The sequence below is a fragment of the Pseudorasbora parva genome, chromosome 2 (assembly GCF_024679245.1).
Source record: "Pseudorasbora parva isolate DD20220531a chromosome 2, ASM2467924v1, whole genome shotgun sequence".
Lineage (NCBI taxonomy): Eukaryota > Metazoa > Chordata > Actinopteri > Cypriniformes > Gobionidae > Pseudorasbora > Pseudorasbora parva.
This window is the reverse complement of record NC_090173.1, coordinates 63,036,431-63,063,037: the sequence shown is the minus strand read 5'-3', so window position 1 is coordinate 63,063,037 and position 26,607 is coordinate 63,036,431. Positions and strand designations below refer to the sequence as shown.

Sequence of the window (26,607 nt, the reverse complement as noted above, 5' to 3'; positions counted from 1 at the left end):
TTTTGAGCAAAAGCATTGCGTTGGCCAGGAATCGAACCCGGGTCAACTGCTTGGAAGGCAGCTATGCTCACCACTATACCACCAACGCAGGCGTTTTGCTTGTTTGCTGAACGCCACCTTACGCGGTCAATGCTCCCAACACATTATCAGTGACTGTGTGCAGAAGAACTGAAACTCTGTCTGTTTGGACCAGCAACTGAAAAAAATGCATTAACCTATGGACCTGACCTACCAATCTCTTCATTGAAAAACAAGCTCTCTAATTCAGTGACATTCCTCAATTTATACAGACACTTTACATTTAATTATATATTACATGTTCTGTTGGCTTCTCTTTGCTTCTGTGAAGCGATATGACTCATGAGGCCGTACCTGCAAATGGGAAGCCTGTTTGCGGCGAGCAGCAGTTGCGCTGATCGGGTGCGACGCCAGCCTTCCGCAACTCCTCGTTAGTATAGTGGACAGTATCTCCGCCTGTCATGCGGAAGACCGGGGTTCGATTCCCCGACGGGGAGGTCTAATTCTTTACTGCTGCCCAAAGACCCTTTCAAAAGTTATTGCTCCAGCTACAAGTGACACAAAGAGTTGGCCAGGGTCCCGGGAGACATTTTTGAGCAAAAGTATTGCGTTGGCCGGGAATCGAACCCGGGTCAACTGCTTGGAAGGCAGCTATGCTCACCACTATACCACCAACGCAGGCATTTTGCTTGTTTGCTGAACGCCACCTTAGGCGGTCAATGCTCCCAACACATTTTCAGCGACTGTGTGCAGAGGAACTGAAACTCTGTCTGTTTGGACTCGCAACTGAAAAAAATGCATTAACCTATGGACTCTACCTACCAATCTCTTCATTGAAAAACAAGCTCTCTAATTCAGTGACATTCCACAATTTATACAGACACTTCATATTTATTTATATAATAGATGTTCTGTTGGCTTCTTTGAAGCGATATGACTCATGAGGCCGTACCTGCAAATGGGAAGGATGTTTGCGGTGAGCAGCAGTTGCGCTGATCGGGTGCGACGCCACCCTTCTGCAACTCCTCGTTAGTATAGTGGACAGTATCTCCGCCTGTCACGCGGAAGACCGGGGTTCGATTCCCCGACGGGGAGGTCTAGTCCTTTACTGCTGCCCAAAGACCCATTCAAAAGTTATTGCTCCATTTACAAGTGACACAAAGAGCTGGCCAGGGGCCCCGGGCGACATTTTTGAGCAAAAGCATTGCGTTGGCCGGGAATCGAACCCGGGTCAACTGCTTGGAAGGCAGCTATGCTCACCACTATACCACCAACGCAGGCGTTTTGCTTGTTTGCTGAACGCCACCTTACGCGGTCAATGCTCCCAACACATTATCAGTGACTGTGTGCAGAAGAACTGAAACTCTGTCTGTTTGGACCAGCAACTGAAAAAAATGCATTAACCTATGGACCTGACCTACCAATCTCTTCATTGAAAAACAAGCTCTCTAATTCAGTGACATTCCTCAATTTATACAGACACTTTATATTTAATTATATATTACATGTTCTGTTGGCTTCTCTTTGCTTCTGTGAAGCGATATGACTCATGAGGCCGTACCTGCAAATGGGAAGCCTGTTTGCGGCGAGCAGCAGTTGCGCTGATCGGGTGCGACGCCAGCCTTCCGCAACTCCTCGTTAGTATAGTGGACAGTATCTCCGCCTGTCACGCGGAAGACCGGGGTTCGATTCCCCGACGGGGAGGTCTAATTCTTTACTGCTGCCCAAAGATCCTTTCAAAAGTTATTGCTCCAGCTACAAGTGACACAAAGAGTTGGCCAGGGTCCCGGGAGACATTTTTGAGCAAAAGTATTGCGTTGGCCGGGAATCGAACACGGGTCAACTGCTTGGAAGGCAGCTATGCTCACCACTATACCACCAACGCAGGCATTTTGCTTGTTTGCTGAACGCCACCTTAGGCGGTCAATGCTCCCAACACATTTTCAGCGACTGTGTGCAGAGGAACTGAAACTCTGTCTGTTTGGACTCGCAACTGAAAAAAATACATTAACCTATGGACTCTACCTACCAATCTCTTCATTGAAAAACAAGCTCTCTAATTCAGTGACATTCCACAATTTATACAGACACTTCATATTTATTTATATAATAGATGTTCTGTTGGCTTCTTTGAAGCGATATGACTCATGAGGCCGTACCTGCAAATGGGAAGGATGTTTGCGGTGAGCAGCAGTTGCGCTGATCGGGTGCGACTCCAGCCTTCTGCAACTCCTCGTTAGTATAGTGGACAGTATCTCCGCCTGTCACGCGTAAGACCGGGGTTCGATTCCCTGACGGGGAGGTCTAGTCCTTTACTGCTGCCCAAAGACCCATTCAAAAGTTATTGCTTCATTTACAAGTGACACAAAGAGCTGGCCAGGGGCCCCGGGCGACAGTTTTGAGCAAAAGAATTGCGTTGGCCGGGAATCGAACCCGGGTCAACTGCTTGGAAGGCAGCTATGCTCACCACTATACCACCAACGCAGGCATTTTGCTTGTTTGCTGAACGCCACCTTACGCGGTCAATGCTCCCAACACATTATCAGTGACTGTGTGCAGAGGAACTGAAACTCTGTCTGTTTGGACCAGCAACTGAAAAAAATGCATTAACCTATGGACCTGACCTACCAATCTCTTCATTGAAAAACAAGCTCTCTAATTCAGTGACATTCCTCATTTTATACAGACACTTTATATTTAATTATATTTTACATGTTCTGTTGGCTTCTCTTTGCTTCTGTGAAGCGATATGACTCATGAGGCCGTACCTGCAAATGGGAAGCCTGTTTGCGGCGAGCAGCAGTTGCGCTGATTGCGTGCGACGCCAGCCTTCCGCAACTCCTCGTTAGTATAGTGGACAGTATCTCCGCCTGTCACGCGGAAGACCGGGGTTCGATTCCCCGACGGGGAGGTCTAATTCTTTACTGCTGCCCAAAGACCCATTCAAAAGTTATTGCTCCAGCTACAAGTGACACAAAGAGTTAGCCAGGGCCCCGGGAGACATTTTTGAGCAAAAGAATTGCATTGGCCGGGAATCAAACCCGGGTCAACTGCTTGGAAGGCAGCTATGCTCACCACTATACCACCAACGCAGGCATTTTGCTTGTTAGCTGAACGCCACCTTACGCGGTCAATGCTCCCAACACATTTTCAGCGACTGTGTGCAGAGGAACTGAAACTCTGTCTGTTTGGACTCGCAACTGAAAAAAATGCATTAACCTATGGACTCTACCTACCAATCTCTTCATTGAAAAACAAGCTCTCTAATTCAGTGACATTCCACAATTTATACAGACACTTCATATTTATTTATATAATAGATGTTCTGTTGGCTTCTTTGAAGCGATATGACTCATGAGGCCGTACCTGCAAATGGGAAGGATGTTTGCGGTGAGCAGCAGTTGCGCTGATCGGGTGCGACGCCAGCCTTCTGCAACTCCTCGTTAGTATAGTGGACAGTATCTCCGCCTGTCACGCGGAAGACCGGGGTTCGATTCCCCGACGGGGAGGTCTAGTCCTTTACTGCTGCCCAAAGACCCATTCAAAAGTTATTGCTCCATTTACAAGTGACACAAAGAGCTGGCCAGGGGCCCCGGGCGACATTTTTGAGCAAAAGAATTGCGTTGGCCGGGAATCGAACCCGGGTCAACTGCTTGGAAGGCAGCTATGCTCACCACTATACCACCAACGCAGGCGTTTTGCTTGTTTGCTGAACGCCACCTTACGCGGTCAATGCTCCCAACACATTATCAGTGACTGTGTGCAGAAGAACTGAAACTCTGTCTGTTTGGACCAGCAACTGAAAAAAATGCATTAACCTATGGACCTGACCTACCAATCTCTTCATTGAAAAACAAGCTCTCTAATTCAGTGACATTCCTCAATTTATACAGACACTTTATATTTAATTATATATTACATGTTCTGTTGGCTTCTCTTTGCTTCTGTGAAGCGATATGACTCATGAGGCCGTACCTGCAAATGGGAAGCCTGTTTGCGGCGAGCAGCAGTTGCGCTGATCGGGTGCGACGCCAGCCTTCCGCAACTCCTCGTTAGTATAGTGGACAGTATCTCCGCCTGTCACGCGGAAGACCGGGGTTCGATTCCCCGACGGGGAGGTCTAATTCTTTACTGCTGCCCAAAGACCCTTTCAAAAGTTATTGCTCCAGCTACAAGTGACACAAAGAGTTGGCCAGGGTCCCGGGAGACATTTTTGAGCAAAAGTATTGCGTTGGCCGGGAATCGAACCCGGGTCAACTGCTTGGAAGGCAGCTATGCTCACCACTATACCACCAACGCAGGCATTTTGCTTGTTTGCTGAACGCCACCTTAGGCGGTCAATGCTCCCAACACATTTTCAGCGACTGTGTGCAGAGGAACTGAAACTCTGTCTGTTTGGACTCGCAACTGAAAAAAATACATTAACCTATGGACTCTACCTACCAATCTCTTCATTGAAAAACAAGCTCTCTAATTCAGTGACATTCCACAATTTATACAGACACTTCATATTTATTTATATAATAGATGTTCTGTTGGCTTCTTTGAAGCGATATGACTCATGAGGCCGTACCTGCAAATGGGAAGGATGTTTGCGGCGGGCAGCAGTTGCGCTGATCGGGTGCGACGCCAGCCTTCTGCAACTCCTCGTTAGTATAGTGGACAGTATCTCCGCCTGTCACGCGTAAGACCGGGGTTCGATTCCCCCGACGGGGAGGTCTAGTCCTTTACTGCTGCCCAAAGACCCATTCAAAAGTTATTGCTTCATTTACAAGTGACACAAAGAGCTGGCCAGGGGCCCCGGGCGACAGTTTTGAGCAAAAGAATTGCGTTGGCCGGGAATCGAACCCGGGTCAACTGCTTGGAAGGCAGCTATGCTCACCACTATACCACCAACGCAGGCATTTTGCTTGTTTGCTGAACGCCACCTTACGCGGTCAATGCTCCCAACACATTATCAGTGACTGTGTGCAGAGGAACTGAAACTCTGTCTGTTTGGACCAGCAACTGAAAAAAATGCATTAACCTATGGACCTGACCTACCAATCTCTTCATTGAAAAACAAGCTCTCTAATTCAGTGACATTCCACAATTTATACAGACACTTCATATTTATTTATATAATAGATGTTCTGTTGGCTTCTTTGAAGCGATATGACTCATGAGGCCGTACCTGCAAATGGGAAGGATGTTTGCAGCGAGCAGCAGTTGCGCTGATCGGGTGCGACCCCAGCCTTCTGCAACTCCTCGTTAGTATAGTGGACAGTATCTCCGCCTGTCACGCGGAAGACCGGGGTTCGATTCCTCGACGGGGAGGTCTAGTCCTTTACTGCTGCCCAAAGACCCATTCAAAAGTTATTGCTCCATTTACAAGTGACACAACGAGCTGGCCAGGGGCCCCGGGCGACAGTTTTGAGCAAAAGAATTGCGTTGGTCGGGAATCGAACCGGGGTCAAATGCTTGGAAGGCAGCTATGCTCACCACTATACCACCAACGCAGGCATTTTGCTTGTTTGCTGAACGCCACCTTAAGCGGTCAATGCTCCCAACACATTATCAGCGACTGTGTGCAGAGGAACTGAAACTCTGTCTGTTTGGACTCGCAACTGAAAAAAATGCATTAACCTATGGACTCTACCTACCAATCTCTTCATGGAAAAACAAGCTCTCTAATTCAGTGACATTCCACAATTTATACAGACACTTCATATTTATTTATATAATAGATGTTCTGTTGGCTTCTTTGAAGCGATATGACTCATGAGGCCGTACCTGCAAAAGTGGAAGGATGTTTGCGGTGAGCAGCAGTTGCGCTGATCGGGTGCGACGCCACCCTTCTGCAACTCCTCGTTAGTATAGTGGACAGTATCTCCGCCTGTCACGCGGAAGACCGGGGTTCGATTCCCCGACGGGGAGGTCTAGTCCTTTACTGCTGCCCAAAGACCCATTCAAAAGTTATTGGTCCATTTACAAGTGACACAAAGAGCTGGCCAGGGGCCCCGGGCGACATTTTTGAGCAAAAGCATTGCGTTGGCCAGGAATCGAACCCGGGTCAACTGCTTGGAAGGCAGCTATGCTCACCACTATACCACCAACGCAGGCGTTTTGCTTGTTTGCTGAACGCCACCTTACGCGGTCAATGCTCCCAACACATTATCAGTGACTGTGTGCAGAAGAACTGAAACTCTGTCTGTTTGGACCAGCAACTGAAAAAAATGCATTAACCTATGGACCTGACCTACCAATCTCTTCATTGAAAAACAAGCTCTCTAATTCAGTGACATTCCTCAATTTATACAGACACTTTACATTTAATTATATATTACATGTTCTGTTGGCTTCTCTTTGCTTCTGTGAAGCGATATGACTCATGAGGCCGTACCTGCAAATGGGAAGCCTGTTTGCGGCGAGCAGCAGTTGCGCTGATCGGGTGCGACGCCAGCCTTCCGCAACTCCTCGTTAGTATAGTGGACAGTATCTCCGCCTGTCATGCGGAAGACCGGGGTTCGATTCCCCGACGGGGAGGTCTAATTCTTTACTGCTGCCCAAAGACCCTTTCAAAAGTTATTGCTCCATCTACAAGTGACACAAAGAGTTGGCCAGGGTCCCGGGAGACATTTTTGAGCAAAAGTATTGCGTTGGCCGGGAATCGAACCCGGGTCAACTGCTTGGAAGGCAGCTATGCTCACCACTATACCACCAACGCAGGCATTTTGCTTGTTTGCTGAACGCCACCTTAGGCGGTCAATGCTCCCAACACATTTTCAGCGACTGTGTGCAGAGGAACTGAAACTCTGTCTGTTTGGACTCGCAACTGAAAAAAATGCATTAACCTATGGACTCTACCTACCAATCTCTTCATTGAAAAACAAGCTCTCTAATTCAGTGACATTCCACAATTTATACAGACACTTCATATTTATTTATATAATAGATGTTCTGTTGGCTTCTTTGAAGCGATATGACTCATGAGGCCGTACCTGCAAATGGGAAGGATGTTTGCGGTGAGCAGCAGTTGCGCTGATCGGGTGCGACGCCACCCTTCTGCAACTCCTCGTTAGTATAGTGGACAGTATCTCCGCCTGTCACGCGGAAGACCGGGGTTCGATTCCCCGACGGGGAGGTCTAGTCCTTTACTGCTGCCCAAAGACCCATTCAAAAGTTATTGCTCCATTTACAAGTGACACAAAGAGCTGGCCAGGGGCCCCGGGCGACATTTTTGAGCAAAAGCATTGCGTTGGCCGGGAATCGAACCCGGGTCAACTGCTTGGAAGGCAGCTATGCTCACCACTATACCACCAACGCAGGCGTTTTGCTTGTTTGCTGAACGCCACCTTACGCGGTCAATGCTCCCAACACATTATCAGTGACTGTGTGCAGAAGAACTGAAACTCTGTCTGTTTGGACCAGCAACTGAAAAAAATGCATTAACCTATGGACCTGACCTACCAATCTCTTCATTGAAAAACAAGCTCTCTAATTCAGTGACATTCCTCAATTTATACAGACACTTTATATTTAATTATATATTACATGTTCTGTTGGCTTCTCTTTGCTTCTGTGAAGCGATATGACTCATGAGGCCGTACCTGCAAATGGGAAGCCTGTTTGCGGCGAGCAGCAGTTGCGCTGATCGGGTGCGACGCCAGCCTTCCGCAACTCCTCGTTAGTATAGTGGACAGTATCTCCGCCTGTCACGTGGAAGACCGGGGTTCGATTCCCCGACGGGGAGGTCTAATTCTTTACTGCTGCCCAAAGATCCTTTCAAAAGTTATTGCTCCAGCTACAAGTGACACAAAGAGTTGGCCAGGGTCCCGGGAGACATTTTTGAGCAAAAGTATTGCGTTGGCCGGGAATCGAACACGGGTCAACTGCTTGGAAGGCAGCTATGCTCACCACTATACCACCAACGCAGGCATTTTGCTTGTTTGCTGAACGCCACCTTAGGCGGTCAATGCTCCCAACACATTTTCAGCGACTGTGTGCAGAGGAACTGAAACTCTGTCTGTTTGGACTCGCAACTGAAAAAAATACATTAACCTATGGACTCTACCTACCAATCTCTTCATTGAAAAACAAGCTCTCTAATTCAGTGACATTCCACAATTTATACAGACACTTCATATTTATTTATATAATAGATGTTCTGTTGGCTTCTTTGAAGCGATATGACTCATGAGGCCGTACCTGCAAATGGGAAGGATGTTTGCGGTGAGCAGCAGTTGCGCTGATCGGGTGCGACGCCAGCCTTCTGCAACTCCTCGTTAGTATAGTGGACAGTATCTCCGCCTGTCACGCGTAAGACCGGGGTTCGATTCCCTGACGGGGAGGTCTAGTCCTTTACTGCTGCCCAAAGACCCATTCAAAAGTTATTGCTTCATTTACAAGTGACACAAAGAGCTGGCCAGGGGCCCCGGGCGACAGTTTTGAGCAAAAGAATTGCGTTGGCCGGGAATCGAACCCGGGTCAACTGCTTGGAAGGCAGCTATGCTCACCACTATACCACCAACGCAGGCATTTTGCTTGTTTGCTGAACGCCACCTTACGCGGTCAATGCTCCCAACACATTATCAGTGACTGTGTGCAGAGGAACTGAAACTCTGTCTGTTTGGACCAGCAACTGAAAAAAATGCATTAACCTATGGACCTGACCTACCAATCTCTTCATTGAAAAACAAGCTCTCTAATTCAGTGACATTCCTCATTTTATACAGACACTTTATATTTAATTATATTTTACATGTTCTGTTGGCTTCTCTTTGCTTCTGTGAAGCGATATGACTCATGAGGCCGTACCTGCAAATGGGAAGGATGTTTGCGGTGAGCAGCAGTTGCGCTGATCGGGTGCGACGCCAGCCTTCTGCAACTCCTCGTTAGTATAGTGGACAGTATCTCCGCCTGTCACGCGGAAGACCGGGGTTCGATTCCCCGACGGGGAGGTCTAGTCCTTTACTGCTGCCCAAAGACCCATTCAAAAGTTATTGCTCCATTTACAAGTGACACAAAGAGCTGGCCAGGGGCCCCGGGCGACATTTTTGAGCAAAAGAATTGCGTTGGCCGGGAATCGAACCCGGGTCAACTGCTTGGAAGGCAGCTATGCTCACCACTATACCACCAACGCAGGCGTTTTGCTTGTTTGCTGAACGCCACCTTACGCGGTCAATGCTCCCAACACATTATCAGTGACTGTGTGCAGAAGAACTGAAACTCTGTCTGTTTGGACCAGCAACTGAAAAAAATGCATTAACCTATGGACCTGACCTACCAATCTCTTCATTGAAAAACAAGCTCTCTAATTCAGTGACATTCCTCAATTTATACAGACACTTTATATTTAATTATATATTACATGTTCTGTTGGCTTCTCTTTGCTTCTGTGAAGCGATATGACTCATGAGGCCGTACCTGCAAATGGGAAGCCTGTTTGCGGCGAGCAGCAGTTGCGCTGATCGGGTGCGACGCCAGCCTTCCGCAACTCCTCGTTAGTATAGTGGACAGTATCTCCGCCTGTCACGCGGAAGACCGGGGTTCGATTCCCCGACGGGGAGGTCTAATTCTTTACTGCTGCCCAAAGACCCTTTCAAAAGTTATTGCTCCAGCTACAAGTGACACAAAGAGTTGGCCAGGGTCCCGGGAGACATTTTTGAGCAAAAGTATTGCGTTGGCCGGGAATCGAACCCGGGTCAACTGCTTGGAAGGCAGCTATGCTCACCACTATACCACCAACGCAGGCATTTTGCTTGTTTGCTGAACGCCACCTTAGGCGGTCAATGCTCCCAACACATTTTCAGCGACTGTGTGCAGAGGAACTGAAACTCTGTCTGTTTGGACTCGCAACTGAAAAAAATACATTAACCTATGGACTCTACCTACCAATCTCTTCATTGAAAAACAAGCTCTCTAATTCAGTGACATTCCACAATTTATACAGACACTTCATATTTATTTATATAATAGATGTTCTGTTGGCTTCTTTGAAGCGATATGACTCATGAGGCCGTACCTGCAAATGGGAAGGATGTTTGCGGCGAGCAGCAGTTGCGCTGATCGGGTGCGACGCCAGCCTTCTGCAACTCCTCGTTAGTATAGTGGACAGTATCTCCGCCTGTCACGCGTAAGACCGGGGTTCGATTCCCCCGACGGGGAGGTCTAGTCCTTTACTGCTGCCCAAAGACCCATTCAAAAGTTATTGCTTCATTTACAAGTGACACAAAGAGCTGGCCAGGGGCCCCGGGCGACAGTTTTGAGCAAAAGAATTGCGTTGGCCGGGAATCGAACCCGGGTCAACTGCTTGGAAGGCAGCTATGCTCACCACTATACCACCAACGCAGGCATTTTGCTTGTTTGCTGAACGCCACCTTACGCGGTCAATGCTCCCAACACATTTTCAGCGACTGTGTGCAGAGGAACTGAAACTCTGTCTGTTTGGACCAGCAACTGAAAAAAATGCATTAACCTATGGACCTGACCTACCAATCTCTTCATTGAAAAACAAGCTCTCTAATTCAGTGACATTCCACAATTTATACAGACACTTCATATTTATTTATATAATAGATGTTCTGTTGGCTTCTTTGAAGCGATATGACTCATGAGGCCGTACCTGCAAATGGGAAGGATGTTTGCAGCGAGCAGCAGTTGCGCTGATCGGGTGCGACGCCAGCCTTCTGCAACTCCTCGTTAGTATAGTGGACAGTATCTCCGCCTGTCACGCGGAAGACCGGGGTTCGATTCCCCGACGGGGAGGTCTAGTCCTTTACTGCTGCCCAAAGACCCATTCAAAAGTTATTGCTCCATTTACAAGTGACACAACGAGCTGGCCAGGGGCCCCGGGCGACAGTTTTGAGCAAAAGAATTGCGTTGGTCGGGAATCGAACCGGGGTCAACTGCTTGGAAGGCAGCTATGCTCACCACTATACCACCAACGCAGGCATTTTGCTTGTTTGCTGAACGCCACCTTGAAGCGGTCAATGCTCCCAACACATTATCAGCGACTGTGTGCAGAGGAACTGAAACTCTGTCTGTTTGGACTCGCAACTGAAAAAAATGCATTAACCTATGGACTCTACCTACCAATCTCTTCATTGAAAAACAAGCTCTCTAATTCAGTGACATTCCACAATTTATACAGACACTTCATATTTATTTATATAATAGATGTTCTGTTGGCTTCTGTGAAGCGATATGACTCATGAGGCCGTACCTGCAAATGGGAAGGCTGTTTGCGGCGAGCAGCAGTTGCGCTGATCGGGTGCGACGCCAGCCTTCCGCAACTCCTCGTTAGTATAGTGTACATTCCACTGTCTGTTTGGACTCGCAACTGAAAAAAATGCATTAACCTATGGACTCTACCTACCAATCTCTTCATTGAAAAACAAGCTCTCTAATTCACTGACATTCCACAATTTATACAGACACTTCATATTTATTTATATAATAGATGTTCTGTTGGCTTCTTTGAAGCGATATGACTCATGAGGCCGTACCTGCAAATGGGAAGGATGTTTGCGGTGAGCAGCAGTTGCGCTGATCGGGTGCGACGCCAGCCTTCTGCAACTCCTCGTTAGTATAGTGGACAGTATCTCCGCCTGTCACGCGGAAGACCGGGGTTCGATTCCCCGACGGGGAGGTCTAGTCCTTTACTGCTGCCCAAAGACCCATTCAAAAGTTATTGCTCCATTTACAAGTGACACAAAGAGCTGGCCAGTGGCCCCGGGCGACATTTTTGAGCAAAAGAATTGCGTTGGCCGGGAATCGAACCCGGGTCAACTGCTTGGAAGGCAGCTATGCTCACCACTATACCACCAACGCAGGCGTTTTGCTTGTTTGCTGAACGCCACCTTACGCGGTCAATGCTCCCAACACATTATCAGTGACTGTGTGCAGAAGAACTGAAACTCTGTCTGTTTGGACCAGCAACTGAAAAAAATGCATTAACCTATGGACCTGACCTACCAATCTCTTCATTGAAAAACAAGCTCTCTAATTCAGTGACATTCCACAATTTATACAGACACTTCATATTTATTTATATAATAGATGTTCTGTTGGCTTCTGTGAAGCGATATGACTCATGAGGCCGTACCTGCAAATGGGAAGGCTGTTTGCGGCGAGCAGCAGTTGCGCTGATCGGGTGCGACGCCAGCCTTCCGCAACTCCTCGTTAGTATAGTGGACAGTATCTCCGCCTGTCACGCGGAAGACCGGGGTTCGATTCCCCGACGGGGAGGTCTAGTCCTTTACTGCTGCCCAAAGACCCATTCAAAAGTTATTGCTCCATTTACAAGTGACACAAAGAGCTGGCCAGGGGCCCCGGGCGACATTTTTGAGCAAAAGAATTGCGTTGGCCGGGAATCGAACCCAGGTCAACTGCTTGGAAGGCAGCTATGCTCACCACTATACCACCAACGCAGGCATTTTGCTTGTTTGCTGAACGCCACCTTACGCGGTCAATGCTCCCAACATATTATCAGTGACTGTGTGCAGAGGAACTGAAACTCTGTCTGTTTGGACCAGCAACTGAAAAAAATACATTAACCTATGGACCTGACCTACCAATCTCTTCATTGAAAAACAAGCTCTCTAATTCAGTGACATTCCTCAATTTATACAGACACTTTATATTTAATTATATTTTACATGTTCTGTTGGCTTCTCTTTGCTTCTGTGAAGCGATATGACTCATGAGGCCGTACCTGCAAATGGGAAGCCTGTTTGCGGCGAGCAGCAGTTGCGCTGATTGGGTGCGACGCCAGCCTTCCGCAACTCCTCGTTAGTATAGTGGACAGTATCTCCGCCTGTCACGCGGAAGACCGGGGTTCGATTCCCCGACGGGGAGGTTTAATTCTTTACTGCTGCCCAAAGACCCATTCAAAAGTTATTGCTCCAGCTACAAGTGACACAAAGAGTTAGCCAGGGCCCCGGGAGACATTTTTGAGCAAAAGAATTGCGTTGGCCGGGAATCAAACCCGGGTCAACTGCTTGGAAGGCAGCTATGCTCACCACTATACCACCAACGCAGGCATTTTGCTTGTTTGCTGAACGCCACCTTACGCGGTCAATGCTCCCAACACATTTTCAGCGACTGTGTGCAGAGGAACTGAAACTCTGTCTGTTTGGACTCGCAACTGAAAAAAATGCATTAACCTATGGACTCTACCTACCAATCTCTTCATTGAAAAACAAGCTCTCTAATTCAGTGACATTCCACAATTTATACAGACACTTCATATTTATTTATATAATAGATGTTCTGTTGGCTTCTTTGAAGCGATATGACTCATGAGGCCGTACCTGCAAATGGGAAGGATGTTTGCGGTGAGCAGCAGTTGCGCTGATCGGGTGCGACGCCAGCCTTCTGCAACTCCTCGTTAGTATAGTGGACAGTATCTCCGCCTGTCACGCGGAAGACCGGGGTTCGATTCCCCGACGGGGAGGTCTAGTCCTTTACTGCTGCCCAAAGACCCATTCAAAAGTTATTGCTCCATTTACAAGTGACACAAAGAGCTGGCCAGGGGCCCCGGGCGACATTTTTGAGCAAAAGAATTGCGTTGGCCGGGAATCGAACCCGGGTCAACTGCTTGGAAGGCAGCTATGCTCACCACTATACCACCAACGCAGGCGTTTTGCTTGTTTGCTGAACGCCACCTTACGCGGTCAATGCTCCCAACACATTATCAGTGACTGTGTGCAGAAGAACTGAAACTCTGTCTGTTTGGACCAGCAACTGAAAAAAATGCATTAACCTATGGACCTGACCTACCAATCTCTTCATTGAAAAACAAGCTCTCTAATTCAGTGACATTCCTCAATTTATACAGACACTTTATATTTAATTATATATTACATGTTCTGTTGGCTTCTCTTTGCTTCTGTGAAGCGATATGACTCATGAGGCCGTACCTGCAAATGGGAAGCCTGTTTGCGGCGAGCAGCAGTTGCGCTGATCGGGTGCGACGCCAGCCTTCCGCAACTCCTCGTTAGTATAGTGGACAGTATCTCCGCCTGTCACGCGGAAGACCGGGGTTCGATTCCCCGACGGGGAGGTCTAATTCTTTACTGCTGCCCAAAGACCCTTTCAAAAGTTATTGCTCCAGCTACAAGTGACACAAAGAGTTGGCCAGGGTCCCGGGAGACATTTTTGAGCAAAAGTATTGCGTTGGCCGGGAATCGAACCCGGGTCAACTGCTTGGAAGGCAGCTATGCTCACCACTATACCACCAACGCAGGCATTTTGCTTGTTTGCTGAACGCCACCTTAGGCGGTCAATGCTCCCAACACATTTTCAGCGACTGTGTGCAGAGGAACTGAAACTCTGTCTGTTTGGACTCGCAACTGAAAAAAATACATTAACCTATGGACTCTACCTACCAATCTCTTCATTGAAAAACAAGCTCTCTAATTCAGTGACATTCCACAATTTATACAGACACTTCATATTTATTTATATAATAGATGTTCTGTTGGCTTCTTTGAAGCGATATGACTCATGAGGCCGTACCTGCAAATGGGAAGGATGTTTGCGGCGAGCAGCAGTTGCGCTGATCGGGTGCGACGCCAGCCTTCTGCAACTCCTCGTTAGTATAGTGGACAGTATCTCCGCCTGTCACGCGTAAGACCGGGGTTCGATTCCCCCGACGGGGAGGTCTAGTCCTTTACTGCTGCCCAAAGACCCATTCAAAAGTTATTGCTTCATTTACAAGTGACACAAAGAGCTGGCCAGGGGCCCCGGGCGACAGTTTTGAGCAAAAGAACTGCGTTGGCCGGGTATCGAACCCGGGTCAACTGCTTGGAAGGCAGCTATGCTCACCACTATACCACCAACGCAGGCATTTTGCCTGTTTGCTGAACGCCACCTTACGCGGTCAATGCTCCCAACACATTATCAGTGACTGTGTGCAGAGGAACTGAAACTCTGTCTGTTTGGACCAGCAACTGAAAAAAATGCATTAACCTATGGACCTGACCTACCAATCTCTTCATTGAAAAACAAGCTCTCTAATTCAGTGACATTCCTCAATTTATACAGACACTTTATATTTAATTATATTTTACATGTTCTGTTGGCTTCTCTTTGCTTCTGTGAAGCGATATGACTCATGAGGCCGTACCTGCAAATGGGAAGCCTGTTTGCGGCGAGCAGCAGTTGCGCTGATTGGGTGCGACGCCAGCCTTCCGCAACTCCTCGTTAGTATAGTGGACAGTATCTCCGCCTGTCACGCGGAAGACCGGGGTTCGATTCCCCGACGGGGAGGTCTAATTCTTTACTGCTGCCCAAAGACCCATTCAAATTTTACTGCTCCAGCTACAAGTGACACAAAGAGTTGGCCAGGGTCCCGGGAGACATTTTTGAGCAAAAGTATTGCGTTGGCCGGGAATCGAACCCGGGTCAACTGCTTGGAAGGCAGCTATGCTCACCACTATACCACCAACGCAGGCATTTTGCTTGTTTGCTGAACGCCACCTTAGGCGGTCAATGCTCCCAACACATTTTCAGCGACTGTGTGCAGAGGAACTGAAACTCTGTCTGTTTGGACTCGCAACTGAAAAAAATGCATTAACCTATGGACTCTACCTACCAATCTCTTCATTGAAAAACAAGCTCTCTAATTCAGTGACATTCCACAATTTATACAGACACTTCATATTTATTTATATAATAGATGTTCTGTTGGCTTCTTTGAAGCGATATGACTCATGAGGCCGTACCTGCAAATGGGAAGGATGTTTGCAGCGAGCAGCAGTTGCGCTGATCGGGTGCGACGCCAGCCTTCTGCAACTCCTCGTTAGTATAGTGGACAGTATCTCCGCCTGTCACGCGGAAGACCGGGGTTCGATTCCCCGACGGGGAGGTCTAGTCCTTTACTGCTGCCCAAAGACCCATTCAAAAGTTATTGCTCCATTTACAAGTGACACAACGAGCTGGCCAGGGGCCCCGGGCGACAGTTTTGAGCAAAAGAATTGCGTTGGTCGGGAATCGAACCGGGGTCAACTGCTTGGAAGGCAGCTATGCTCACCACTATACCACCAACGCAGGCATTTTGCTTGTTTGCTGAACGCCACCTTAAGCGGTCAATGCTCCCAACACATTATCAGCGACTGTGTGCAGAGGAACTGAAACTCTGTCTGTTTGCCCTGCTGCCCAAATTCCCTTTCAAAAGTTATTGCTCCAGCTACAAGTGACACAAAGAGTTGGCCAGGGTCCCGGGAGACATATTTGAGCAAAAGTATTTCGTTGGCCGGGAATCGAACCCGGGTCAACTGCTTGGAAGGCAGCTATGCTCACCACTATACCACCAACGCAGGCATTTTGCTTGTTTGCTGAACGCCACCTTAGGCGGTCAATGCTCCCAACACATTTTCAGCGACTGTGTGCAGAGGAACTGAAACTCTGTCTGTTTGGACTCGCAACTGAAAAAAATGCATTAACCTATGGACTCTACCTACCAATCTCTTCATTGAAAAACAAGCTCTCTAATTCAGTGACATTCCACAATTTATACAGACACTTCATATTTATTTATATAATAGATGTTCTGTTGGCTTCTGTGAAGCGATATGACTCATGAGGCCGTACCTGCAAATGGGAAGGCTGTTTGCGGCGAGCAGCAGTTGCGCTGATCGGGTGCGACGCCAGCCTTCCGCAACTCCTCGTTAGTATAGTGGACAGTATCTCCGCCTGTCACGCGGAAGACCGGGGTTCGATTCCCCGATGGGGAGGACTAGTCCTTTACTGCTGCCCAAAGACCCATTCAAAAGTTATTGCTCCATTTACAAGTGACACAAAGAGCTGGCCAGGGGCCCCGGGCGACAGTTTTGAGCAAAAGAATTGCGTTGGCCGGGAATCGTACCCGGGTCAACTGCTTGGAAGGCAGCTATGCTCACCACTATACCACCAACGCAGGCGTTTTGCTTGTTTGCTGAACGCCACCTTACGCGGTCAATGCTCCCAACACATTATCAGTGACTGTGTGCAGAAGAACTGAAACTCTGTCTGTTTGGACCAGCAACTGAAAAAAATGCATTAACCTATGGACCTGACCTACCAATCTCTTCATTGAAAAACAAGCTCTCTAATTCAGTGACATTCCTCAATTTATACAGACACTTTATATTTAATTATATATTACATGTTCTGTTGGCTTCTCTTTGCTTCTGTGAAGCGATATGACTCATGAAGCCGTACCTGCAAATGGGAAGCCTGTTTGCGGCGAGCAGCAGTTGCGCTGATCGGGTGCGACGCCAGCCTTCCGCAACTCCTCGTTAGTATAGTGGACAGTATCTCCGCCTGTCACGCGGAAGACCGGGGTTCGATTCCCCGACGGGGAGGTCTAATTCTTTACTGCTGCCCAAAGACCCTTTCAAAAGTTATTGCTCCAGCTACAAGTGACACAAAGAGTTGGCCAGGGTCCCGGGAGACATTTTTGAGCAAAAGTATTGCGTTGGCCGGGAATCGAACCCGGGTCAACTGCTTGGAAGGCAGCTATGCTGACCACTATACCACCAACGCAGGCATTTTGCTTGTTTGCTGAACGCCACCTTAGGCGGTCAATGCTCCCAACACATTTTCAGCGACTGTGTGCAGAGGAACTGAAACTCTGTCTGTTTGGACTCGCAACTGAAAAAAATGCATTAACCTATGGACTCTACCTACCAATCTCTTCATTGAAAAACAAGCTCTCTAATTCAGTGACATTCCACAATTTATACAGACACTTCATATTTATTTATATAATAGATGTTCTGTTGGCTTCTTTGAAGCGATATGACTCATGAGGCCGTACCTGCAAATGGGAAGGATGTTTGCGGTGAGCAGCAGTTGCGCTGATCGGGTGCGACGCCACCCTTCTGCAACTCCTCGTTAGTATAGTGGACAGTATCTCCGCCTGTCACGCGGAAGACCGGGGTTCGATTCCCCGACGGGGAGGTCTAGTCCTTTACTGCTGCCCAAAGACCCATTCAAAAGTTATTGCTCCATTTACAAGTGACACAAAGAGCTGGCCAGGGGCCCCGGGCGACATTTTTGAGCAAAAGCATTGCGTTGGCCGGGAATCGAACCCGGGTCAACTGCTTGGAAGGCAGCTATGCTCACCACTATACCACCAACGCAGGCGTTTTGCTTGTTTGCTGAACGCCACCTTACGCGGTCAATGCTCCCAACACATTATCAGTGACTGTGTGCAGAAGAACTGAAACTCTGTCTGTTTGGACCAGCAACTGAAAAAAATGCATTAACCTATGGACCTGACCTACCAATCTCTTCATTGAAAAACAAGCTCTCTAATTCAGTGACATTCCTCAATTTATACAGACACTTTATATTTAATTATATATTACATGTTCTGTTGGCTTCTCTTTGCTTCTGTGAAGCGATATGACTCATGAGGCCGTACCTGCAAATGGGAAGCCTGTTTGCGGCGAGCAGCAGTTGCGCTGATCGGGTGCGACGCCAGCCTTCCGCAACTCCTCGTTAGTATAGTGGATAGTATCTCCGCCTGTCACGCGGAAGACCGGTGTTCGATTCCCCGACGGGGAGGTCTAATTCTTTACTGCTGCCCAAAGACCCTTTCAAAAGTTATTGCTCCAGCTACAAGTGACACAAAGAGTTGGCCAGGGTCCCGGGAGACATTTTTGAGCAAAAGTATTGCGTTGGCCGGGAATCGAACCCGGGTCAACTGCTTGGAAGGCAGCTATGCTGACCACTATACCACCAACGCAGGCATTTTGCTTGTTTGCTGAACGCCACCTTAGGCGGTCAATGCTCCCAACACATTTTCAGCGACTGTGTGCAGAGGAACTGAAACTCTGTCTGTTTGGACTCGCAACTGAAAAAAATGCATTAACCTATGGACTCTACCTACCAATCTCTTCATTGAAAAACAAGCTCTCTAATTCAGTGACATTCCACAATTTATACAGACACTTCATATTTATTTATATAATAGATGTTCTGTTGGCTTCTTTGAAGCGATATGACTCATGAGGCCGTACCTGCAAATGGGAAGGATGTTTGCAGCGAGCAGCAGTTGCGCTGATCGGGTGTGACGCCAGCCTTCTGCAACTCCTCGTTAGTATAGTGGACAGTATCTCCGCCTGTCACGCGTAAGACCGGGGTTCGATTCCCCGACGGGGAGGTCTAGTCCTTTACTGCTGCCCAAAGACCCATTCAAAAGTTATTGCTTCATTTACAAGTGACACAAAGAGCTGGCCAGGGGCCCCGGGCGACAGTTTTGAGCAAAAGAATTGCGTTGGCCGGGAATCGAACCCGGGTCAACTGCTTGGAAGGCAGCTATGCTCACCACTATACCACCAACGCAGGCATTTTGCTTGTTTGCTGAACGCCACCTTACGCGGTCAATGCTCCCAACACATTATCAGTGACTGTGTGCAGAGGAACTGAAACTCTGTCTGTTTGGACCAGCAACTGAAAAAAATGCATTAACCTATGGACCTGACCTACCAATCTCTTCATTGAAAAACAAGCTCTCTAATTCAGTGACATTCCTCAATTTATACAGACACTTTATATTTAATTATATTTTACATGTTCTGTTGGCTTCTCTTTGCTTCTGTGAAGCGATATGACTCATGAGGCCGTACCTGCAAATGGGAAGCCTGTTTGCGGCGAGCAGCAGTTGCGCTGATTGGGTGCGACGCCAGCCTTCCGCAACTCCTCGTTAGTATAGTGGACAGTATCTCCGCCTGTCACGCGGAAGACCGGGGTTCGATTCCCCGACGGGGAGGTCTAATTCTTTACTGCTGCCCAAAGACCCATTCAAAAGTTATTGCTCCAGCTACAAGTGACACAAAGAGTTAGCCAGGGCCCCGGGAGACATTTTTGAGCAAAAGAATTGCGTTGGCCGGGAATCAAACCCGGGTCAACTGCTTGGAAGGCAGCTATGCTCACCACTATACCACCAACGCAGGCATTTTGCTTGTTAGCTGAACGCCACCTTACGCGGTCAATGCTCCCAACACATTTTCAGCGACTGTGTGCAGAGGAACTGAAACTCTGTCTGTTTGGACTCGCAACTGAAAAAAATGCATTAACCTATGGACTCTACCTACCAATCTCTTCATTGAAAAACAAGCTCTCTAATTCAGTGACATTCCACAATTTATACAGACACTTCATATTTATTTATATAATAGATGTTCTGTTGGCTTCTTTGAAGCGATATGACTCATGAGGCCGTACCTGCAAATGGGAAGGATGTTTGCGGTGAGCAGCAGTTGCGCTGATCGGGTGCGACGCCAGCCTTCTGCAACTCCTCGTTAGTATAGTGGACAGTATCTCCGCCTGTCACGCGTAAGACCGGGGTTCGATTCCCCGACGGGGAGGTCTAGTCCTTTTCTGCTGCCCAAAGACCCATTCAAAAGTTATTGCTCCATTTACAAGTGACACAAAGAGCTGGCCAGGGGCCCCGGGCGACATTTTTGAGCAAAAGAATTGCGTTGGCCGGGAATCGAACCCGGGTCAACTGCTTGGAAGGCAGCTATGCTCACCACTATACCACCAACGCAGGCGTTTTGCTTGTTTGCTGAACGCCACCTTACGCGGTCAATGCTCCCAACACATTATCAGTGACTGTGTGCAGAAGAACTGAAACTCTGTCTGTTTGGACCAGCAACTGAAAAAAATGCATTAACCTATGGACCTGACCTACCAATCTCTTCATTGAAAAACAAGCTCTCTAATTCAGTGACATTCCTCAATTTATACAGACACTTTATATTTAATTATATATTACATGTTCTGTTGGCTTCTCTTTGCTTCTGTGAAGCGATATGACTCATGAAGCCGTACCTGCAAATGGGAAGCCTGTTTGCGGCGAGCAGCAGTTGCGCTGATCGGGTGCGACGCCAGCCTTCCGCAACTCCTCGTTAGTATAGTGGACAGTATCTCCGCCTGTCACGCGGAAGACCGGGGTTCGATTCCCCGACGGGGAGGTCTAATTCTTTACTGCTGCCCAAAGACCCTTTCAAAAGTTATTGCTCCAGCTACAAGTGACACAAAGAGTTGGCCAGGGTCCCGGGAGACATTTTTGAGCAAAAGTATTGCGTTGGCCGGGAATCGAACCCGGGTCAACTGCTTGGAAGGCAGCTATGCTGACCACTATACCACCAACGCAGGCATTTTGCTTGTTTGCTGAACGCCACCTTAGGCGGTCAATGCTCCCAACACATTTTCAGCGACTGTGTGCAGAGGAACTGAAACTCTGTCTGTTTGGACTCGCAACTGAAAAAAATGCATTAACCTATGGACTCTACCTACCAATCTCTTCATTGAAAAACAAGCTCTCTAATTCAGTGACATTCCACAATTTATACAGACACTTCATATTTATTTATATAATAGATGTTCTGTTGGCTTCTTTGAAGCGATATGACTCATGAGGCCGTACCTGCAAATGGGAAGGATGTTTGCAGCGAGCAGCAGTTGCGCTGATCGGGTGTGACGCCAGCCTTCTGCAACTCCTCGTTAGTATAGTGGACAGTATCTCCGCCTGTCACGCGTAAGACCGGGGTTCGATTCCCCGACGGGGAGGTCTAGTCCTTTACTGCTGCCCAAAGACCCATTCAAAAGTTATTGCTTCATTTACAAGTGACACAAAGAGCTGGCCAGGGGCCCCGGGCGACAGTTTTGAGCAAAAGAATTGCGTTGGCCGGGAATCGAACCCGGGTCAACTGCTTGGAAGGCAGCTATGCTCACCACTATACCACCAACGCAGGCATTTTGCTTGTTTGCTGAACGCCACCTTACGCGGTCAATGCTCCCAACACATTATCAGTGACTGTGTGCAGAGGAACTGAAACTCTGTCTGTTTGGACCAGCAACTGAAAAAAATGCATTAACCTATGGACCTGACCTACCAATCTCTTCATTGAAAAACAAGCTCTCTAATTCAGTGACATTCCTCAATTTATACAGACACTTTATATTTAATTATATTTTACATGTTCTGTTGGCTTCTCTTTGCTTCTGTGAAGCGATATGACTCATGAGGCCGTACCTGCAAATGGGAAGCCTGTTTGCGGCGAGCAGCAGTTGCGCTGATTGGGTGCGACGCCAGCCTTCCGCAACTCCTCGTTAGTATAGTGGACAGTATCTCCGCCTGTCACGCGGAAGACCGGGGTTCGATTCCCCGACGGGGAGGTCTAATTCTTTACTGCTGCCCAAAGACCCATTCAAAAGTTATTGCTCCAGCTACAAGTGACACAAAGAGTTAGCCAGGGCCCCGGGAGACATTTTTGAGCAAAAGAATTGCGTTGGCCGGGAATCAAACCCGGGTCAACTGCTTGGAAGGCAGCTATGCTCACCACTATACCACCAACGCAGGCATTTTGCTTGTTAGCTGAACGCCACCTTACGCGGTCAATGCTCCCAACACATTTTCAGCGACTGTGTGCAGAGGAACTGAAACTCTGTCTGTTTGGACTCGCAACTGAAAAAAATGCATTAACCTATGGACTCTACCTACCAATCTCTTCATTGAAAAACAAGCTCTCTAATTCAGTGACATTCCACAATTTATACAGACACTTCATATTTATTTATATAATAGATGTTCTGTTGGCTTCTTTGAAGCGATATGACTCATGAGGCCGTACCTGCAAATGGGAAGGATGTTTGCGGTGAGCAGCAGTTGCGCTGATCGGGTGCGACGCTAGCCTTCTGCAACTCCTCGTTAGTATAGTGGACAGTATCTCCGCCTGTCACGCGTAAGACCGGGGTTCGATTCCCCGACGGGGAGGTCTAGTCCTTTTCTGCTGCCCAAAGACCCATTCAAAAGTTATTGCTCCATTTACAAGTGACACAAAGAGCTGGCCAGGGGCCCCGGGCGACATTTTTGAGCAAAAGAATTGCGTTGGCCGGGAATCGAACCCGGGTCAACTGCTTGGAAGGCAGCTATGCTCACCACTATACCACCAACGCAGGCGTTTTGCTTGTTTGCTGAACGCCACCTTACGCGGTCAATGCTCCCAACACATTATCAGTGACTGTGTGCAGAAGAACTGAAACTCTGTCTGTTTGGACCAGCAACTGAAAAAAATGCATTAACCTATGGACCTGACCTACCAATCTCTTCATTGAAAAACAAGCTCTCTAATTCAGTGACATTCCTCAATTTATACAGACACTTTATATTTAATTATATATTACATGTTCTGTTGGCTTCTCTTTGCTTCTGTGAAGCGATATGACTCATGAAGCCGTACCTGCAAATGGGAAGCCTGTTTGCGGCGAGCAGCAGTTGCGCTGATCGGGTGCGACGCCAGCCTTCCGCAACTCCTCGTTAGTATAGTGGACAGTATCTCCGCCTGTCACGCGGAAGACCGGGGTTCGATTCCCCGACGGGGAGGTCTAATTCTTTACTGCTGCCCAAAGACCCTTTCAAAAGTTATTGCTCCAGCTACAAGTGACACAAAGAGTTGGCCAGGGTCCCGGGAGACATTTTTGAGCAAAAGTATTGCGTTGGCCGGGAATCGAACCCGGGTCAACTGCTTGGAAGGCAGCTATGCTGACCACTATACCACCAACGCAGGCATTTTGCTTGTTTGCTGAACGCCACCTTAGGCGGTCAGTGCTCCCAACACATTTTCAGCGACTGTGTGCAGAGGAACTGAAACTCTGTCTGTTTGGACTCGCAACTGAAAAAAATGCATTAACCTATGGACTCTACCTACCAATCTCTTCATTGAAAAACAAGCTCTCTAATTCAGTGACATTCCACAATTTATACAGACACTTCATATTTATTTATATAATAGATGTTCTGTTGGCTTCTTTGAAGCGATATGACTCATGAGGCCGTACCTGCAAATGGGAAGGATGTTTGCGGTGAGCAGCAGTTGCGCTGATCGGGTGCGACGCCACCCTTCTGCAACTCCTCGTTAGTATAGTGGACAGTATCTCCGCCTGTCACGCGGAAGACCGGGGTTCGATTCCCCGACGGGGAGGTCTAGTCCTTTACTGCTGCCCAAAGACCCATTCAAAAGTTATTGCTCCATTTACAAGTGACACAAAGAGCTGGCCAGGGGCCCCGGGCGACATTTTTGAGCAAAAGCATTGCGTTGGCCGGGAATCGAACCCGGGTCAACTGCTTGGAAGGCAGCTATGCTCACCACTATACCACCAACGCAGGCGTTTTGCTTGTTTGCTGAACGCCACCTTACGCGGTCAATGCTCCCAACACATTATCAGTGACTGTGTGCAGAAGAACTGAAACTCTGTCTGTTTGGACCAGCAACTGAAAAAAATGCATTAACCTATGGACCTGACCTACCAATCTCTTCATTGAAAAACAAGCTCTCTAATTCAGTGACATTCCTCAATTTATACAGACACTTTATATTTAATTATATATTACATGTTCTGTTGGCTTCTCTTTGCTTCTGTGAAGCGATATGACTCATGAGGCCGTACCTGCAAATGGGAAGCCTGTTTGCGGCGAGCAGCAGTTGCGCTGATCGGGTGCGACGCCAGCCTTCCGCAACTCCTCGTTAGTATAGTGGACAGTATCTCCGCCTGTCACGCGGAAGACCGGGGTTCGATTCCCCGACGGGGAGGTCTAATTCTTTACTGCTGCCCAAAGACCCTTTCAAAAGTTATTGCTCCAGCTACAAGTGACACAAAGAGTTGGCCAGGGTCCCGGGAGACATTTTTGAGCAAAAGTATTGCGTTGGCCGGGAATCGAACCCGGGTCAACTGCTTGGAAGGCAGCTATGCTGACCACTATACCACCAACGCAGGCATTTTGCTTGTTTGCTGAACGCCACCTTAGGCGGTCAATGCTCCCAACACATTTTCAGCGACTGTGTGCAGAGGAACTGAAACTCTGTCTGTTTGGACTCGCAACTGAAAAAAATGCATTAACCTATGGACTCTACCTACCAATCTCTTCATTGAAAAACAAGCTCTCTAATTCAGTGACATTCCACAATTTATACAGACACTTCATATTTATTTATATAATAGATGTTCTGTTGGCTTCTTTGAAGCGATATGACTCATGAGGCCGTACCTGCAAATGGGAAGGATGTTTGCAGCGAGCAGCAGTTGCGCTGATCGGGTGCGACACCAGCCTTCTGCAACTCCTCGTTAGTATAGTGGACAGTATCTCCGCCTGTCACGCGTAAGACCGGGGTTCGATTCCCCGACGGAGAGGTCTAGTCCTTTACTGCTGCCCAAAGACCCATTCAAAAGTTATTGCTTCATTTACAAGTGACACAAAGAGCTGGCCAGGGGCCCCGGGCGACAGTTTTGAGCAAAAGAATTGCGTTGGCCGGGAATCGAACCCGGGTCAACTGCTTGAAAGGCAGCTATGCTCACCACTATACCACCAACGCAGGCATTTTGCTTGTTTGCTGAACGCCACCTTACGCGGTCAATGCTCCCAACACATTATCAGTGACTGTGTGCAGAGGAACTGAAACTCTGTCTGTTTGGACCAGCAACTGAAAAAAATGCATTAACCTATGGACCTGACCTACCAATCTCTTCATTGAAAAACAAGCTCTCTAATTCAGTGACATTCCTCAATTTATACAGACACTTTATATTTAATTATATTTTACATGTTCTGTTGGCTTCTCTTTGCTTCTGTGAAGCGATATGACTCATGAGGCCGTACCTGCAAATGGGAAGCCTGTTTGCGGCGAGCAGCAGTTGCGCTGATTGGGTGCGACGCCAGCCTTCCGCAACTCCTCGTTAGTATAGTGGACAGTATCTCCGCCTGTCACGCGGAAGACCGGGGTTCGATTCCCCGACGGGGAGGTCTAATTCTTTACTGCTGCCCAAAGACCCATTCAAAAGTTATTGCTCCAGCTACAAGTGACACAAAGAGTTAGCCAGGGCCCCGGGAGACATTTTTGAGCAAAAGAATTGCGTTGGCCGGGAATCAAACCCGGGTCAACTGCTTGGAAGGCAGCTATGCTCACCACTATACCACCAACGCAGGCATTTTGCTTGTTAGCTGAACGCCACCTTACGCGGTCAATGCTCCCAACACATTTTCAGCGACTGTGTGCAGAGGAACTGAAACTCTGTCTGTTTGGACTCGCAACTGAAAAAAATGCATTAACCTATGGACTCTACCTACCAATCTCTTCATTGAAAAACAAGCTCTCTAATTCAGTGACATTCCACAATTTATACAGACACTTCATATTTATTTATATAATAGATGTTCTGTTGGCTTCTTTGAAGCGATATGACTCATGAGGCCGTACCTGCAAATGGGAAGGATGTTTGCGGTGAGCAGCAGTTGCGCTGATCGGGTGCGACGCCAGCCTTCTGCAACTCCTCGTTAGTATAGTGGACAGTATCTCCGCCTGTCACGCGTAAGACCGGGGTTCGATTCCCCGACGGGGAGGTCTAGTCCTTTTCTGCTGCCCAAAGACCCATTCAAAAGTTATTGCTCCATTTACAAGTGACACAAAGAGCTGGCCAGGGGCCCCGGGCGACATTTTTGAGCAAAAGAATTGCGTTGGCCGGGAATCGAACCCGGGTCAACTGCTTGGAAGGCAGCTATGCTCACCACTATACCACCAACGCAGGCGTTTTGCTTGTTTGCTGAACGCCACCTTA

General features: G+C 48.0%; 29 non-coding genes across 29 annotated transcripts; all 29 read right to left on the bottom strand.

The window, feature by feature from the left end:
• Positions 1-624: 624 nt before the first annotated feature.
• Positions 625-696, bottom strand: trnag-ucc (transfer RNA glycine (anticodon UCC)). The gene has a single exon. It is a non-coding gene; the product is annotated as a tRNA-Gly (tRNA).
• A 527-nt stretch (positions 697-1,223) lies between these two features.
• On the bottom strand, positions 1,224-1,295 carry trnag-ucc (transfer RNA glycine (anticodon UCC)). The gene has a single exon. It is a non-coding gene; the product is annotated as a tRNA-Gly (tRNA).
• Positions 1,296-2,430: 1,135 nt separating this feature from the next.
• Positions 2,431-2,502, bottom strand: trnag-ucc (transfer RNA glycine (anticodon UCC)). The gene has a single exon. It is a non-coding gene; the product is annotated as a tRNA-Gly (tRNA).
• Positions 2,503-3,637: 1,135 nt separating this feature from the next.
• Positions 3,638-3,709, bottom strand: trnag-ucc (transfer RNA glycine (anticodon UCC)). Its single transcript has one exon. It is a non-coding gene; the product is annotated as a tRNA-Gly (tRNA).
• A 536-nt stretch (positions 3,710-4,245) lies between these two features.
• On the bottom strand, positions 4,246-4,317 carry trnag-ucc (transfer RNA glycine (anticodon UCC)). The gene has a single exon. It is a non-coding gene; the product is annotated as a tRNA-Gly (tRNA).
• A 528-nt stretch (positions 4,318-4,845) lies between these two features.
• Positions 4,846-4,917, bottom strand: trnag-ucc (transfer RNA glycine (anticodon UCC)). Its single transcript has one exon. It is a non-coding gene; the product is annotated as a tRNA-Gly (tRNA).
• A 1,735-nt stretch (positions 4,918-6,652) lies between these two features.
• trnag-ucc (transfer RNA glycine (anticodon UCC)) lies at positions 6,653-6,724 on the bottom strand. The gene has a single exon. It is a non-coding gene; the product is annotated as a tRNA-Gly (tRNA).
• A 527-nt stretch (positions 6,725-7,251) lies between these two features.
• Positions 7,252-7,323, bottom strand: trnag-ucc (transfer RNA glycine (anticodon UCC)). The gene has a single exon. It is a non-coding gene; the product is annotated as a tRNA-Gly (tRNA).
• Positions 7,324-8,458: 1,135 nt separating this feature from the next.
• Positions 8,459-8,530, bottom strand: trnag-ucc (transfer RNA glycine (anticodon UCC)). Its single transcript has one exon. It is a non-coding gene; the product is annotated as a tRNA-Gly (tRNA).
• A 537-nt stretch (positions 8,531-9,067) lies between these two features.
• Positions 9,068-9,139, bottom strand: trnag-ucc (transfer RNA glycine (anticodon UCC)). The gene has a single exon. It is a non-coding gene; the product is annotated as a tRNA-Gly (tRNA).
• A 536-nt stretch (positions 9,140-9,675) lies between these two features.
• Positions 9,676-9,747, bottom strand: trnag-ucc (transfer RNA glycine (anticodon UCC)). The gene has a single exon. It is a non-coding gene; the product is annotated as a tRNA-Gly (tRNA).
• A 528-nt stretch (positions 9,748-10,275) lies between these two features.
• trnag-ucc (transfer RNA glycine (anticodon UCC)) lies at positions 10,276-10,347 on the bottom strand. Its single transcript has one exon. It is a non-coding gene; the product is annotated as a tRNA-Gly (tRNA).
• Positions 10,348-11,757: 1,410 nt separating this feature from the next.
• trnag-ucc (transfer RNA glycine (anticodon UCC)) lies at positions 11,758-11,829 on the bottom strand. The gene has a single exon. It is a non-coding gene; the product is annotated as a tRNA-Gly (tRNA).
• Positions 11,830-13,563: 1,734 nt separating this feature from the next.
• On the bottom strand, positions 13,564-13,635 carry trnag-ucc (transfer RNA glycine (anticodon UCC)). The gene has a single exon. It is a non-coding gene; the product is annotated as a tRNA-Gly (tRNA).
• Positions 13,636-14,171: 536 nt separating this feature from the next.
• Positions 14,172-14,243, bottom strand: trnag-ucc (transfer RNA glycine (anticodon UCC)). The gene has a single exon. It is a non-coding gene; the product is annotated as a tRNA-Gly (tRNA).
• A 1,136-nt stretch (positions 14,244-15,379) lies between these two features.
• trnag-ucc (transfer RNA glycine (anticodon UCC)) lies at positions 15,380-15,451 on the bottom strand. Its single transcript has one exon. It is a non-coding gene; the product is annotated as a tRNA-Gly (tRNA).
• A 2,003-nt stretch (positions 15,452-17,454) lies between these two features.
• On the bottom strand, positions 17,455-17,526 carry trnag-ucc (transfer RNA glycine (anticodon UCC)). The gene has a single exon. It is a non-coding gene; the product is annotated as a tRNA-Gly (tRNA).
• A 527-nt stretch (positions 17,527-18,053) lies between these two features.
• Positions 18,054-18,125, bottom strand: trnag-ucc (transfer RNA glycine (anticodon UCC)). The gene has a single exon. It is a non-coding gene; the product is annotated as a tRNA-Gly (tRNA).
• Positions 18,126-18,661: 536 nt separating this feature from the next.
• trnag-ucc (transfer RNA glycine (anticodon UCC)) lies at positions 18,662-18,733 on the bottom strand. Its single transcript has one exon. It is a non-coding gene; the product is annotated as a tRNA-Gly (tRNA).
• A 527-nt stretch (positions 18,734-19,260) lies between these two features.
• Positions 19,261-19,332, bottom strand: trnag-ucc (transfer RNA glycine (anticodon UCC)). The gene has a single exon. It is a non-coding gene; the product is annotated as a tRNA-Gly (tRNA).
• A 1,135-nt stretch (positions 19,333-20,467) lies between these two features.
• trnag-ucc (transfer RNA glycine (anticodon UCC)) lies at positions 20,468-20,539 on the bottom strand. Its single transcript has one exon. It is a non-coding gene; the product is annotated as a tRNA-Gly (tRNA).
• Positions 20,540-21,075: 536 nt separating this feature from the next.
• Positions 21,076-21,147, bottom strand: trnag-ucc (transfer RNA glycine (anticodon UCC)). The gene has a single exon. It is a non-coding gene; the product is annotated as a tRNA-Gly (tRNA).
• A 527-nt stretch (positions 21,148-21,674) lies between these two features.
• On the bottom strand, positions 21,675-21,746 carry trnag-ucc (transfer RNA glycine (anticodon UCC)). The gene has a single exon. It is a non-coding gene; the product is annotated as a tRNA-Gly (tRNA).
• Positions 21,747-22,881: 1,135 nt separating this feature from the next.
• trnag-ucc (transfer RNA glycine (anticodon UCC)) lies at positions 22,882-22,953 on the bottom strand. Its single transcript has one exon. It is a non-coding gene; the product is annotated as a tRNA-Gly (tRNA).
• A 536-nt stretch (positions 22,954-23,489) lies between these two features.
• Positions 23,490-23,561, bottom strand: trnag-ucc (transfer RNA glycine (anticodon UCC)). The gene has a single exon. It is a non-coding gene; the product is annotated as a tRNA-Gly (tRNA).
• Positions 23,562-24,088: 527 nt separating this feature from the next.
• On the bottom strand, positions 24,089-24,160 carry trnag-ucc (transfer RNA glycine (anticodon UCC)). Its single transcript has one exon. It is a non-coding gene; the product is annotated as a tRNA-Gly (tRNA).
• Positions 24,161-24,696: 536 nt separating this feature from the next.
• On the bottom strand, positions 24,697-24,768 carry trnag-ucc (transfer RNA glycine (anticodon UCC)). Its single transcript has one exon. It is a non-coding gene; the product is annotated as a tRNA-Gly (tRNA).
• A 527-nt stretch (positions 24,769-25,295) lies between these two features.
• On the bottom strand, positions 25,296-25,367 carry trnae-uuc (transfer RNA glutamic acid (anticodon UUC)). The gene has a single exon. It is a non-coding gene; the product is annotated as a tRNA-Glu (tRNA).
• Positions 25,368-26,502: 1,135 nt separating this feature from the next.
• On the bottom strand, positions 26,503-26,574 carry trnag-ucc (transfer RNA glycine (anticodon UCC)). Its single transcript has one exon. It is a non-coding gene; the product is annotated as a tRNA-Gly (tRNA).
• Between the last annotated feature and the right edge of the window lie 33 nt (positions 26,575-26,607).